The 10000-nt window shown below is 45.3% G+C and overlaps 1 protein-coding gene across 1 annotated transcript in view; it reads left to right on the forward strand.

Moving 5' to 3' along the window:
* LOC123751743 (facilitated trehalose transporter Tret1) overlaps window positions 1-10000 on the forward strand; it is a 190801-nt gene that overhangs the window by 52556 nt on the left and 128245 nt on the right. The window lies entirely within an intron of this gene.

A 10000-nucleotide genomic window follows, 5' to 3' on the forward strand; every position in this document is an offset into this window, starting at 1 on the left:
ACAAAGATAGGTTAGGTTAGGTTAGGTAGGGTTGGTTAGGTTCGGTTATATATCTACGTTAATTTTAACTCCATTAAAAAAAAATTGACCTCATACATAACGAAATGGGTAGCTTTATCATTTCATATGAAAAATATGAGAGAAAATATATTAAGGAAAACTTGGCTTATTAGGCAAATCGGGTCTTGCATAGTAGGCTGAGAAGTGCGTTCTGGCTACTAGGTACGACATATATATATATATAATATATATTTATATATTATATATATTATATATATATATATATATATATATATATATATATATATATATATATATATATATATATATATATATAGATGAACAATCGAAGGCAGTCTTCAGTAGCAGACAAAAACCAACTGTATACTGCCGTTATGTAGATGACATATTCGTCATAGTAAAAGACTCAGATGAACTAATTGATCTAAAAAGCCATCTAGAGAGAGAGTCAGTACTCCGATTTATACATGAAAATGGTGAAAATAACAGTGTCATTCTTGGATGTAGTAGCAACATGAGTGGAGAGTTTGAAAGAATAACTCGGGAATTGGTGAACAACGGATACAGCAAAACACAAAACACGGAAATAAACACCGCTATAAGAAGACACCTGGATCGATGGTATAATCCTGAACCTAGAACAAAAACACCACCTCCAATAAAATTATATGACAAATCAACTATGCACAGAGAACATAAAAAAAAATTATGAAGAAATAATTCGTAAAGGAGTAAAAAGTACTATTCCTAACCAAAACAGACTTGACCATATTCTATAAAACAAAGAAGACTAAAAACCTCCTTATTAAAAACAGCCCGAAGCCGACGGAGAACCTTCTACAGCAGTCAAGCGTTGTGTACATGTACACTTGCCCCCACGAAGGATGTAACCTTCTATCTAATTACATAGGTATGACGTCGACCAAGCTGACGAGGCGTTTGACCTGTCATCTTCAATCCGGTGCCTCTAGGAATCACATGAGACAAGCTCATGACATTACCCTAACAAGAGAAATGCTGACAAAAACACTAGTATAATAGACAAAACCCAAGATGTAAGAAGATTACAAATTCTTGAAGCAATTCACATAAGAATAGAACAACCTACCATGAACACCCAAATCACGGAACTATTTACTCTACCCACCATGAGAGTAAGAACAAGACCGGAACTTAACGATGCCAACACAGAAGACACTGCTCAACATAATAGGCCTATTACACCCGATTAATATTTGTATGTGCTTCGTCCTATTATCCCCTATATATCCCCTATTTATCCCCTATTTATCCCCTTGCCTTTTCCTTTATTCTACTTTTTTTCTCACCTGACTCCGCAATGGTATAAATCTAACCAGATCTGTAATTTCTTATCACTTGAGAATGAACCATGTAGGTTCGAAACGTTGTGCAATTGTATAATGAGTGTAAACATCAGATCACTTGATGTTCCCAATTTTCTGATGGGAACATCAGACTATTTGGGAAGGCATCGGACGAGGGAGTGGGGAATGGTGGGGATGACGAGGGGAGGGAAGTGAGAGATGGTGGGGAGGACGAGGGGATAAGGGAGGGGGTAATGGTGGGGAAGGACGAGGGGACGGGGGAGTTTGGGATGGTGGGGACGAGGGGATGAGGGAATGGAGAATGGTGGGGAGGACAATGGGACAGGTTTTCAGTCCAGCAACGAGGAGGCCTGGTCGACGACCGGGCCGCGGGTTCGCTGAACCCCGGAATCACCTCTAGGTAACCTCAAGGTAAGGGGAGTGGAGCATGATGGGAAGGAAGAGGGCATGGTGGAGTGGGGAATGGTGGGGAGGACGAGGGTACGGTGGAGTGGGGAATGGTGGGGGGGGGACAGGGAAGGTTGCTGTGGCTCAACAACGCGTGGCCGGGTACTGGTAGTATCTATCTATCAATATATATATATATATATATATATATATATATATATATATATATATATATATATATATATATATATATTTTGTGACGAAAAAGTGAAGGAGTGTAGATGTTCGGCAGTCCTCCAATGGCAGGTGTCAATGCCTGGTCACATATATAAAAAAAAGATAGACTGCTTGCCTGTGGTAAGTGAGAGGGAGGAACACGTAAAAAACAAAGTATGAACAATGAAACTTTAATATATTTACTTTAAACATAAATGAAAATAAAGACAAATCTCGGGGGAATGAAAAGTACAATTAAATAACAAAGATAAATGCAAAGACAATGTGAGACACTATTATAATGGTGAAATAATAAAATGGTGCTGAGAATATTGGCTATGGCTGAGACCTCCCTTCGTATACAAGCCAGTGAGCTTAGTATGCCAGAGAGATGTCAACTCTAAGAGAACAAAGAATATTCTGAAGTTGATAGCTGGTCAGGGCTCCGACGTCGATTCAGGTAGATGGCGCAGAGGTGCAGTGTGCAGGTGCGCGGTCGGCGAGTCACCAATCAGGAGCAGGCAGGCTGGTATGGGTAGTTTGCTGGTTTGACGACAAGCCGGCGTTGAGGGTGTGTGGAGTAGGGGGATCTTGGGTACGTTTTGCCTCTTGGTCAAAACGTTTTGTGCTACCGGTGGACGTATCTTGAACGTAGCATCTTATACTTATTAACTGGACGTAACTTGAGGTAGGGAAGAGCAGGCTCAATCTCTAGAAAGAGATTATCGTCACAACTCTTCCCCGAAGCCTGCGGTTCCAGGTGAAGTTACGTCTTTAGGTGGTAGAGTGGTAGGTGGAGCAGCCTCTACCTCATAGACTCTGGAGAGGGCGTCTGCTATGATGTTGTCAGAACCCTTGATGTAGAAATCTCCAGGTTGAAATTCTGCAGATATCAAGCCCATCGTAGAAGTCTTTGTTTGTTGAGTTGGGCTTGCTACAGGAAGCATAGGGGATTGTGGTCCGAGTAGACGGTGGTAGATCGAGCACTTTGCAGGGACGATTCGAAGTGCTGCAAGTTCAGGACGATGGAGTGTGGCTCCCTTTCGATCGTGTTTTAGTTCCTTGTAGCTGTAGTAGCTAACAGGACGAATCTCCTCGCCTCGTTGTTCCATCAGGTCACCCCCCGATGCCGGTACCACTGGCGTCGACATGGAGGATGAAAGGCTTCGTGATATCTGGCGAGGCGAGAATAGTATTAGAACATGGCAAAAAAGCACTATTATAGTCCTGTAAATTGGGATGAAGATCAGGTAGGATTTCCGATTTGGAAAGCACCGTCTCAGTGTTAATGCTTTCGGGAGAAGCAGGGAAGGTTTCACTGTGAAGGTATGGACCTTCAAATGTAGGGACTGATACCAACACAGTGGGGGGGGGGGGGGAATACCTTGATACTGCTTCAGGAGGTTGATGTGGCATAACTGGGTCTTCCGCCGCCTATCTGGAGTCTCAAGAATGTAGTTGTTTCTGCACTCCTTAATGCGGTAGGGTCCTGAAAACTTGTTTTGCAATGGAGAACCTGGGATAGGAAAATATGCCAACACGAAGTTTCCTGGTTTAAATTTCCTTAATTTGCTGCTTTGGTCAAAATGAGTCTTCATCCTCTCCTGGGATTTCAATAGGTTGTCATTAGCAAATTTACGTACTCTCTTGAATGTGTTTTAAGTTTTGAAGAAACTGGGGCACATTCTGAGGGTCACTGAAGGTGGCATTACGTAGAGAGTCTTTAAAAGCTTTGAGAGGAGTACGGCACTTACGTCCGTAGAGCATCTCATAAGGAGATACTCTTAGAGACTCATTGGGGAGACTTCTGAAAATGCACATAATGAGATCAAGTTGTTTATCCCAGTCCTTCAAGGTGTCATTGCAGAATTTCTTTAGAAGTGCTTTAATTGTCTGATGACTACGTTCAAGAGAACCCTGTGAAGCAGGATGATAGGGGCTGGACAGTACCTGTGTGATGTTGAACTCTTCCAGTGTCTTCTTGAAGAGATCACTGGTAAAGTTGGTGCCACAGTCGCTTTGAACCTCTTGGAAATCCATACTGGGTGAAGATCTTCAATAGGTGTTTCACCACAGTAGCAGCCGTAATGTTCTTTACTGGAACTGCTATGGGGAATCTTGTGGTAGGACACATGATAGTTAATATATAGGCGTTGCCAGAACTGGTCCGGGGTAAAGGACCAACACAGTCTATGATGAGTCTGTGGAAAGGTTCCGCAGGCACCTGGATGGGTTTTAGTGGAGCCTGGGGAATAGAGATGTTAGGTTTACCTGCCATGTATGACACTGTTGTACGTACTTTTTAACGTCTTTTACCATACCTGGCCAGTAGCAGTCTTGTCTGATTCCGTGGTAGGTTTTGTTAAAACCATAGTGAGAAAGAGCTCCGTGGGCCAGGTGTAGAATATCGGGCCGTACGCTGGTGGGAATCACTAGTTTGACATTGGCCCAATCATCATCCTGCTTCAGCTTGCTGGGTCTGTATCTGCGGTAGAGCAACTCATTCTCTAGGAAGAACCCAGGGATACTGTCAGGTTGAGTCTCAGCCTGGAAGAATAATGGTGTTAATGATTGATCTTCCCTCTGTAACTTACGGAACTCCAAACTGGTAAGATTAGGAGGTAGATTCCGAGGGTCTTGAGGGACAGCGGTAGTAGTAGAGTCAGCTGGTGGCGGTCGTGCAGCTTGTGCACAGGTGGTCACCAAAATCGGAGGAGAAACTTTCACTTTCTTGAACCTCTGCTGTAACATATTCAAAGATGGGATTATCCATTACAGAGGTACACACCTGGGGTTTGTCCGTGATGATCAGGTTGGACGGTTGCAGATCTTCTGCCAAGTCGTTGCCCAGGAGAAGTTGCACTCCAGGCATGGGAAAAGGCTTTTCCCTGATGGCGACTTGGACTTCACCGGTCACGAAGGGACAATCTAGGTGGACTTTGGCGAGTGGATACAGAGTAGTAGCAGTGAGGTCAGTGATAAGAACGGTTTCTCCGGTGTAGGTGATGTTAGGCACAGCTGATTTCAATATAATAGACTGAAGAGCCGCTGTGTCCCTCAAGATCTTCAATTTGAAACGTCCCTCCGGATCTGAACCGTTGGTAGAGACAGTTCCAGGATACAGGTGTTTACTGAAGAGAGAAAGATCATTACCATGAACACCAACACTCATCACAGGCTTACCGGACTTAGGAGGAGTCTGCTTGGGTTTAGTAGATTCATTACTCTTGTATTGAGCCTTCACACATCTATCTATGGTATGTCCATAGAGTTTGCAATACTTACAATACAATTGTGAGCTCGCTTCATCTATACTCATTTTATCGTAACTATACCAAGACTTCTTACTGGGAAGTGGTGATGGTGTCAGCCGGTGGATGAGACTGTAGGTGTCAGCCGACTTCGCACATTTGATGTAGTCGGTTTCTTCTTTATCTTCTAGATATAAACGGACGGAAGGGGGAACACGTCTCAAGAATTCCTCAACTAGCATGAGGTTGATGAGTTCTGCAAATGTAGAGACATGTGATGCTTCCAGCCATTTCATGAAATATCATTTCTTTGTATTGGCAAATTATAGAAAGGTGGTGGTACTTGCTTTAAGATGGTCACGGAATTTTCGTCGGTAGCTTTCGGTGGAGAGAAGGTAGGCGTCCAACACTGCTTGCTTCAGGGTCTGGTAGTCATTCTCAGACGCTAAGGTACTGAGAGTAACTGCAGCTCTACCTGTAAGATGCACTCTGAGAAGGGTAGACCATTGGTCAGCAGGCCAGCTAAGTTGATTTGCTAGGGTTTCAAAGGTGGTAAAAAAGACATCAATCTCTGTCTCAACGAATGGTGGCATTAACTTACTTGCATGGGATATATTGAAACTTACTGGAAGACTGGCGGTAGCTTGCTGGCGTTGAGTGTGGTGTGTAGTCTCCAACGTGAGTTCTCGTTGACGACATTCTATAACCATATCCGCTTGCTGCTTGTCATGCTTGCGTTGTATCTCCAGGTGGCGTTGTTTTGCTTCAAGCTGTACTCGCTCACGCTCTCTGAATAGGGTCATCTCACGTTCTTGCTCTTCTTTCCTCATTTGTAGAACATCTTTCGCCAGGGCAGCCTCTCTTTCCTTTAGGGCCGCCTCTCTTTCTTGCTCTTCTTTCCTTATTGCAGCTTCTTTCCTCTGCTCCCTTTCAAGTTTTGCAAGTTCTAGTTTGAGTTTCATAGTTGCCAAGTCATGTTTATCTGCAATAGAATAAGTTTCGTGAGTTTCAGAGTCAATTGTCCCTTCATCTAAGAGGTGATCCATAATTAAGTTAAGCAATTCATTTTTGTTGGCTCCATGGGGAACATCTAGTTGATACTCGTGTGCAAGAGTTTGTAATTCAGTCCTCTTGGCACGACAATGTCCCTATTTCACCTGCTGGATCGTTACGAAAACCTTGGAGACGAAAAATGGTGAAAGATAGCAAATAAATGTACATGAATATACTTGTGATATGGTAAATGTCAGAAACAGGATAACGTGGCAACTGGTAACTATCCTGTGGAATGTTAATCTTTAACAATTAAAGTTTATTATAGGATGGTAAATGATTAGTCAATCAAAATCGCAGGAAATCTTGTACCCAGTACTCAATGTAAGAGAATAAGGGCAAGAAAATCCTACTAAATAAGTGAAACTGAGTTTCTAAAACAAATGAAACATTTAATTGCTCCAAAAGTAAATTAGGTAGTCCAAGAATGTAGGCATACCTTGCCGAGTCGCTATAGGACATAAGCAAGGGTTTCCCACTAAATGAAATATGATACTTACAGAATTAGCGAACTTTGTGCTCTGTAAAAAGAAAGCTAATTCCCTACCTAAGTAAATATCATCATCTCTGACCGACGTGTAGGGGTGCGAGTGTCAACTGGTGACGAGAACTGCTGCTGAGGTCCCAACTCAGCATCTTAGTCCGTGCTTGAGGAACTATGGCCCTCTTATCCTCCTTCGGTCAGATTGCAGCAGATAGGGTGCTTTGACCCGAAGAAAAACCAAAGTACCAGGGTACCACAAAGATGATCTGCCGATAATGTGAGAAATATCCTAGGGACAAAAGGTGGTAAACACGAGTAATAACACGGAGGGAGAGATGACCAATTAAGAGAATGACTGAGGCCTCCAGTCACCACGTAATCCAAAGTTATCTCACACTCACCATATGCTACTCTCGGAATGCACAATACACACAGCACCATATAAATGAAAATTAATGGTAATATTGAAAAGCTACTTTAGCAAAGCGAAGTACGCTTACCACAAATTGACGTTCTGGCACAAGTACCTGAGTGAAGCTCCTAGGACAGGCCCCCATTAATATGTGACGGGAAAGTGTTTGAGTGTAGATGTTCGGCAGTCCTCCAATGGCAGGTGTCAATGTCTGGTCACACATAAAAAAAGATAGACTGCTTGCCTGTTGTCTGTGGTAAGTGAGAGGGAGGAACACGTAAAACACAAAGTATGAACAATGAAACTTTAATATATTTACTTTAAACATAAATGAAAATAAAGACATATCTCGGGGGAATGAAAAGTACAATTAAGTAACAAAGATAAATGCAGAGACAATGAGAGACACAATATTATAATGGTGAAATAATAAAATGGTGCTGAGAATATTGGCTATGGCTGAGACCTCCCTTCGTATACAAGCCAGTGAGCTTAGTATGCCAGAGAGAGATGTCAACTCTAAGAGCACAACAAATATTTTGAAGTTGATAGCTGGTTAGGGCTCCGACGTCGATTCAGGTAGATGGCGCAGAGGTGCAGTGCGCGGTCGGCGAGTCACCAATCAGGAGCAGGCAGGCTGGTATGGGTAGTTTGCTGGTTTGACGACAAGTCGGCGTGGAGGGTGTGTGGAGTAGGGGGGATCTTGGGTACGTTTTGCCTCCTGGTCAAAACGTTTTGTGCTACCGGTGGACGTATCTTGAATGTAGCATCTTATACTTATTAAATGGACATAACTTGAGGTAGGGAAGAGCAGGCTCAATGTCTCTAGAAAGAGATTATCGTCACAAAATATATATATATATATATATATATATATATATATAAATATATATATATATATATATATATATATATATATATATATATATATATATATATATATATATATATATATATATATATATATATATATATGTGTGTATGTATGTATGTATGTATAAACACGTTGCACTGAACGGGGTAAGAATAGCTTCAGCTACCTCATCCCTTTGTGTATATTTTTATCTCAATAAACTTATTTGAATTAGAATTTTAATCAGCGCTATTCCCTCCCCCCCCTCTCTCTCTTTCTCTCTACATCTCTTTCTCTCTCTCTCCCTCTCTCTTCCTCCTCCTCCTTCTCCAACCAAAGCTGTCGACTTCATCTCTTCCCCGAAGAGCCTAACATTAAAATACTGCATATTGCAACTATGGTCTTTGCGGGAAAATCTTGAAACCCCATGTTGCAGGGAGGAGGGTGAAGCCTCGTGTTGCAGGGAGGAGGGTGAAGCCCCGTGTTGCAGGGAGGAGGGTGAAGCCCCGTGTTGCAGGGAGGAGGGTGAAGCCTCGTGTTGCAGGGAGGAGGGTGAAGCCCCGTGTTGCAGGGAGGAGGGTGAAGCCCCGTGTTGCAGGGAGGAGGGTGAAGCCCCGTGTTGCAGGGAGGAGGGTGAAGCCCCGTGTTGCAGGGAGGAGGGTGAAGCCTCGTGTTGCAGGGAGGGTGAAGCCCCGTGTTGCAGGGAGGAGGGTGAAGCCTCGTGTTGCAGGGAAGGTGGTGAAGCCTCGTGTTGTAGGGAGGATGGTGAAGACCCGTGTTGCAGGGAGGAGGGTGAAGCCCCGTGTTGCAGGGAGGAGGGTGAAGCCCCGTGTTGCAGGGAGGAGGGTGAAGCCTCGTGTTATTGAGAGGGTGGTGAAGCCTCGATTCACCCACAATCGACTTGAGAATGGTCCAGGACGGACCGAAACGTCGTCGTCCCTTCAATTTCTAGTGTGTGGTCTGGTCAACATACTTCAGCCACGTTATTGTGAGTCATCGCCTGCACAGGGTGGTGAAGCCTCGTGTTGCAGGGAGGAGGGTGAAGCCCCGTGTTGCAGGGAGGAGGGTGAAGCCTCATGCTGCAGGGAGGAGGGTGAAGCCTCGTGTTGCAGGGAGGAGGGTGAAGCCTCATGCTGCAGGGAGGAGGTTGAAGCCTCGTGTTGCAGGGAGGAGGGCGAAGCCTCGTGTTGCAGGGAGGAGGGTGAAGCCCCGTGTTGCAGGAAAGAGGGTGAAGCCTCATGCTGCAGGGAGAAGGGTGAAGCCTCGTGTTGCAGGGAGGAGGGTGAAGCCTCATGCTGCAGGGAGGAGGGTGAAGCCTCATGTTGCAGGGAGGAGGGTGAAGCCCAGTGTTGCAGGGAGGAGGGTGAAGCCTCATGCTGCAGGGAGGAGGGTGAAGCCTCGTGTTGCAGGGAGGAGGGTGAAGCCTCATGCTGCAGGGAGGAGGGTGAAGCCTCGCGTTGCAGGGAGGAGGGTGAAGCCTCGTGTTGCAGGGAGGAGGGTGAAGCCTCGTGTTGCAGGAAAGAGGGTGAAGCCTCATGCTGCAGGGAGGAGGGTGAAGCCTCGTGTTGCAGGGAGGAGGGTGAAGCCTCGTGTTGCAGGGAGGAGGGTGAAGCCCCGTGTTGCAGGAAAGAGGGTGAAGCCTCATGCTGCAGGGAGGAGGGTGAAGCCTCGTGTTCCAGGGAGGAGGGTGAAGCCTCATGCTGCAGGGAGGAGGGTGAAGCCTCGTGTTATTGAGAGGGTGGTGAAGCCTCGTGTTGCAGGGAGGAGGGTGAAGCCCCGTGTTGCAGGGAGGAGGGTGAAGCCTCATGCTGCAGGGAAGAGGGTGAAGCCTCGTGTTGCAGGGAGGAGGGTGAAGCCTCGTGTTGCAGGGAGTAGGGTGAAGCCCCGTGTTGCAGGAAAGAGGGTGAAGCCTCATGCTGCAGGGAGGAGGGTGAAGCCTCGTGTTGCAGGGAGGAGGGTGAAGCCTCATGCTGCAGG

This window comes from Procambarus clarkii, chromosome 7 (genome assembly GCF_040958095.1).
Source record: "Procambarus clarkii isolate CNS0578487 chromosome 7, FALCON_Pclarkii_2.0, whole genome shotgun sequence".
Lineage (NCBI taxonomy): Eukaryota > Metazoa > Arthropoda > Malacostraca > Decapoda > Cambaridae > Procambarus > Procambarus clarkii.